The sequence below is a fragment of the Trichechus manatus genome, unplaced genomic scaffold (genome assembly GCF_000243295.1).
Source record: "Trichechus manatus latirostris isolate Lorelei unplaced genomic scaffold, TriManLat1.0 scaffold00008, whole genome shotgun sequence".
In the NCBI taxonomy this organism is placed as follows: Eukaryota; Metazoa; Chordata; class Mammalia; order Sirenia; family Trichechidae; genus Trichechus; species Trichechus manatus.
This window is the reverse complement of record NW_004443944.1, coordinates 6,688,978-6,695,028: the sequence shown is the minus strand read 5'-3', so window position 1 is coordinate 6,695,028 and position 6,051 is coordinate 6,688,978.

Genomic DNA, 6,051 nt, shown 5'->3' with positions numbered 1-6,051 from the left:
TGTACTTCTTCCAAGAGAGATTTGTTGGTTTTTCTGGCAGTCCATGGTATATTCAATATTCTTTGCCAATGCCTAATTCAAATGCATTCATTCTTCTTTGGTTTTCCTTATTTATTGTCCAGCTTTTGCATGCATATGAGGCAAATGAAAATACCATGGCTTGGGTCAGGCGCACCTTAGTCCTCAAGGTGACATCTTTGCTTTTCAACACTTTAAAGAGGTCTTTTGCAGCAGATCTACCAAATGCAATATGTCGTTTGATTTCTTGACTGCTGCTTCCATGGGCATTGAAGCCTCGAGCTGCAAAATTGAAGGGTTCTATGGGCAAAAACTGAATGATGCAGGAAGCATCAAAAGAAGATGGAAGGTATACACAGTCACTGTACCAAAAAGAATTGGTTGACGTTCAACCATTTCAGGAGGTAGCATATGATCAGGAACCAATGGTACTGAAGGGAGAAGTCCAAGCTGCACTGAAGCCACGGATGAAAAACAAGGCTCCAGGAATTGATGGAATACCAATTCAGATGTTTCAACAAACAGATGCAACACTGAAGTGCTCACTCATCTATAACAAGAAATCTGAAAGACATGGCCAACCGACTTTGTATACGTACCTATTCCAAAGAAAGGTGATCCAACCAAATGCGGAAATTATTGAACAATGTCATTAATATCACATGCAAGTAACATTTTGCTGAAGATCATTCAAAAGCGGCTGCAGCAGTATATCAACAGGGAACTGCCAACATTTCAAGCTGGATTCAAAAGAGGATGTGGAATGAGGGATATCATTGCTGATATCAGATAGATCTTGGCTGAAAGCAAAGAATAGCAGAAAGATGTCTACCTGTGTTTTCTTGACTATGCAAAGGCATTTGACTGTGTGGATCATAACAAATTATGTATAACATTGTGAAGAATGGGAATTCCAGAACACTTAACTGTGCTCATGCAGAACCTGTACGTAGACCAAGAGGCAGTTGTTGGAACAGAACAAGGGGATACTGTGTGGTTTAAAGTTAGGAAAGATGTGTGTCAGGGTTGTATCCTTTCACCATACTTATTCAGTTTGTATGTTTGAGGTTAAATCACCTAATATATGTGTCAGCCAGCCCGGACCTGGCTTAAAGCAGGCGCTCCAAGGCAACCAACCCTGATTACTAGTGGTGTGTGAGGATTCATTCACATAACAGTGCCCAGAACACAGAGTGCTCAATAAAGGGTGGCTCTGCCTCCTGGCCTTTGCAGTGCTGTCCCTGCACTCTTCACGTGGCTCTCGTCTCACCGATTCCTGGAGGTCTTCCCTGTCACTCTTGCTCCTCTCCCTTCCTCTCTTTTGCACCTTTCTCAGCACTTACCTGGAAAATATAATGTAAACATAATATTTATTCATTCGTTTTCTCTCTAAAACCAATTGCTCGTGAAGAATTGATTCCACTCATGGTGACCCCATGTGTGTCAGAGTAGAACTGTGCTCCGGAGGGTTTTTGTTTTTTTTTTTAATTTTTTAAAATTAATTAATTTTTTTATTGTACTTCAGGTGAAGGCTTACAGAACAAACAGTTTCTCATGAAACAGAAGTACACATGTTGTTTTATGACATTGGTCAACAACCCCACAACATATCAACCCTCTAACTTCTCAACCCTTTTTTTTTTTGGTGAAAATACACACAGCCAAAGATACACCATTTCAAAAATTTCTACATGCACAGTTCAGTGACATTGACTACGCTCTTCCAATTGTGCTGTTATTCTCACTCAAGATGAAGGCTTACAGAACAAAATAGTTTCTCATTTAACAGTTACTACAAATGTTGCCCTATGACAATGGTTAACAATCCCACAACACATCAACGATATCCTTACTCAACCTTGGGTTCCCTATCACCAGCTTCCTTGTCCCCTTCTGCTTTCTGGCCCTTGTCACTGGACTCCTGTACCTCGTTAGTCTCATTTGGTTTTACGGGGCTGTCCACTCCCAGGCTGAACAGTGAACCTCGGAGGTAACTTCACCACTGAGCTAAAAGGGTGTCTGGGGGCCACACTCTCGGGGCTTCTCCAGCGGAGGGTTTTTAATGGCTAATTTTTTGGAAGTAGATCACCAGGCCTTTCTTCCAAGGCACCTCTGGGTGGACTTGAACCTCTGACCTTTCAGTAATAGCTGAGCTCAGTTCGCAGTTTGTACTACCCAGGGACTCTGGTGTCTTTGTGTTGTTAGGTGCCCTTGAGTCCATCTGGACTCATAGCGACCCCATGTGAGCGTAGAACTGCCCCATAGGGTTTTCTTGGCTGTAATCTTCACCAGAGCAGATCGCCAGGTCTTTTCTCCGTGGAGCTGCTGGGTGGTTCAAACAGCTGACCTTTCTGCCGAGTGTTTAACCAGTCACCAGGGCTTTTTGCTGTCTTTCTATGCCTCCTAAAATGTCATACTTTGGACATGTTATCAGGAGAGATCAGTCCCTGGAGAAGGACATCATATGTGATAAAGTTGAGAGTCAGCGAAAAAAAGGAAGGCCCTCAACCAGACGGACTGACACAGTGGCTGCAACAATGGGCTCCAGCATAATGATTGTGAGGATGGCACAGGACTGGGCAGTATTTCGTTCTGTTGTACACAGGGTCGCTATGAGATGAAACCGACTCCATCGCACCTAACAACAACAGTAATGTAAGCTCTTGGACATTTGTTTCCTTCTGTGCTATATCCTGGGGGCCTGGAAGCCGGCCCCCACAGGTAGACCGGGTGAATGGCTGATTCTCAGGCAGGACTTGGTGACACGTGGGGCCGCCAGACGGGTAGAAAGGCTGGTGACTCAGAAACCTAAGGGACCCAGGGGACGAAGGAGTGAGTGAGTAGATGACCGGACCTGGGCGCCCGCTTTTTAAGACCCTGACGCTCCTCCCCCATCCTCTTCCCGGACCTCATAAGCCCGAGGGGCACCGCGTGCCCGCCGGCCCGCTCGGGGCTCAAGGATGCCCGTGCCCTGCACTCTGCGGCTCTCGGCCCCGTGTCCGCGCCCGCGCCCTACTCTCCCTGGCTCTCGGACCCCTGTCCTCGCCGGCGCCCTGCACCCCCTGGCTCTCGGCCCCGTGTCCGCACCCGTGCCCGCGCCCTGCTCTTCCCGGTTCTCGGACCCGCGCCCCCGAGTCCGCGCACGCGCCCTGCGCTACCCGGTTCTCCGACTCACGTCCGCGCTCTGGGCGGCCGCCGGGTCTGGGCCTCGCTCCCCGCGGCGCGGCACGTGCTCGGCAGGCACCCTCCACGCCCAGCGGGCCGGGCCAGTTTCCGCGGGTGGGTGGCGGGAAGCAAACGCAGGTGCCAGCTGGGGACAGCCTCAGAGAAGCCCTGTATGCCACACAAAGGGAAACTGAGGCCCGGCGAAGGGACCTAGTTCGCCCAAGATCACATGGCCGCGCAGTGGCCGCCTTTCCTGGCCTCTCGGACGCGAGTGAAAGTCACGCTTTAATGGGAGTTTTCGGCGGGCGCTGCTGAGGGGTGGGGGTGGGAGGGAGGAGCATGGGCTCGGCTGGAGCTCTCCTGCCCACTTCGTGCCGTCTTTCATTCACTCAACAAACATCTCCCGAGCGCCGTCTGTTGGCCGGGCCCCGGATTACAGCATGAGCAGACATCCAAGGTCCCTGCCCACATGGTGCCCACCTTTCAATAGGTCGGGAGGCCTTAAACAAGCAGCCAAATGCGCATAGGACACACAGCAATGATAAGTACCGCGAGGAAAGAAAATAAAGCCGGATAAAGGGCGAGAGAGTGACGGGTGGCGGTGGGAGGTGTTTTAAGTAGAGTCATCAGCGTCCTCTCACAGAAGGTGACATCTAAGCACACGAAGAATTCAGACAGCTGACTGAAAAGCCTTTGGGGCAGAGGAAGGAGCAGTGCAAAGGCCCGGAGGCAGGAGGGGGCCCGGGTGTGGGGAAACAAGAGACGGAGATGAGGTCCCAGAGAAAGCTGTGTCCCCAGTGGGTCTGCTGAGGACCTGGGATTCCATTCCCAGGGTGATGGGGGCTCTTGGGAGGGAAGCATCAGGCTTCACAGACTGCTGGTTGGGCCCAGGGGGATGGAGACTGGGCCTGTGCAGCCTGAGCAGAGAAGGTTCTGGATAAACGCTTGAAGGATGGAGCTGAACCAACAAGCAAACACAAGGAAATCATTCTTCCTGCCTGCCTGGATGTCCCTCTTGGCCTTAGCTATAGGGCACCGTTCCCAGCCCCTGCAGCCTCCCCACAACTGCATCCCACTGTACCAAGAAGAGGCTGCAGGTTTTGGGGCCAGGAGTGACCCCACTTAGAGCTGCAGTTCCCCAATGCACAGGGGGTCACAACAGTGACAACAGCTCAGCCAGGTGGGGTGACCCATGGTGGGGGCTGCTGGTGCCAGGGCTGGCTTCACAGGCATGTGACCTGTGCGGTCACGGGGCCCCGCTTGGTTTAATGCTCGGCTGCTGCCGACTTGAAATTATTAATAACTGTGGAACAAGGGCACTGAATTTGCATTTTCTGGGCCGCATAAACTGTTCAGCCGGTCCTGCCTGGTGTGATGAGCCTCTTTGTGTGGAAAAAAGAGGGAAGCTGCTCTTCCCCCAAGGCTCCACCACACAGACGGAGGAATCCTGACACCGGCAGGGAAGGGGGTGTGGAGAGACTTTTGAACAATCCAGAACCACTTCCTCTGCCCATGGTGCCTCCTCAGAGGGACCGCTGGGACCACCCCAGCAGCTAAAGTGCCTGGCTCTGTCACAGCACCGATTTGTTTCCTTCTGGATCGGACAGTGCAGATTTACTTACTGAATTATGTGTCTTATTAATAGAAGCTCCAGGGAGTGGAGAGTGTGACTGGGCGTCCCTGTAGCCCCCACACCTGGTGCGTAGTTCTGTAAAAAACCAAACCCATTGCTATCGAGTTGATTCTGACTCATAGCGACCCTATAGGACAGAGTTGAACTGCCCCATAGGGTTTCCAAGGAGCCGCTGGTGGATTTGAACTGCCGACCTTTCGGTTAGCAGCCGAGCTCTTAACCACTGAGCGCCGCCAGGGCTCCTGGTGCATAGTAGGGCCTGATAAATATTTGTTGAAGGAGTTATACTTACCTATAAAACAGAAATCATTTCACCTTTTAATTAATATGGTGCATGGCTGCACTCTAAGTAGCCCTGGGATAAAAAACCAAACAGAAAAACCTGTTACCACAGTTGCTTCTGACTCATCGTGACACCATGCGCTACAGAGTAGAGCCGCTCCCTACGATGTTCTTGGCCCTCATCCTTACGGAAGTAGATTGCCAAGACTTTCTTCTGCAAGAGCACCGAGTGGGTTCAAACTACCAACCTTTAGGTTAGTGTTATTGTTGGGTGCCGTCAAGTCAGTTCCAACTCATAGCGCCCTCTAAGGTTTCCAAGGAGCCGCCGGTGGATTTTAACTGCTGACCTTTTGGTTAGCACGTGAGCTCTTAACTACCGAGCCACCAGGGCTCCACTTTTAGGTTAGTAGTCCGGAGCAAACCGTTTGTGCCACCCGAGGAACCCAGCCTTGGGATAAATACTCTGAGTCGGAACTGACTTGACGGTAATAGGTTTTTTGTTTTTGTTTTTAAACAGGGTGCTAAAAACCGTTTACATTTAATACACTAGACTGCGATCCACGCGGGCGGCGGCCTGGCCTTCCTGGTTCAGTGTCTGGAACTGTGCAGGACATAGTAGGTGCTCATGAAAGAAAAGAAGGAAGAAAGGCAGGAAGGAAGAAGAGGGGAGCGCAAGAGAAAGAGGGAGGGAGGCGGTGAGGCGGGTAGAGGGAGCGGAACGGGAAAGGGATGGGGAGGGAGAGACAGACAAACATCCACCCAGCCGACCCCTGGGGGGACCGCCCTCTTCCCACGTGCGCGGCCTCCCAGCGGTGCGCGCCCTCCCGGCCCAGCGCATCGCTGGGCGCGGCTGGGCGGGGCCCGGACTACGCTTCCCGGCGGCCCCTGCGGCCCGGAGCCGGGGGCGGAGCCTGTTAGTGGGCGTTCCCGGGGCGTGCCCACCCCTGGGGGCG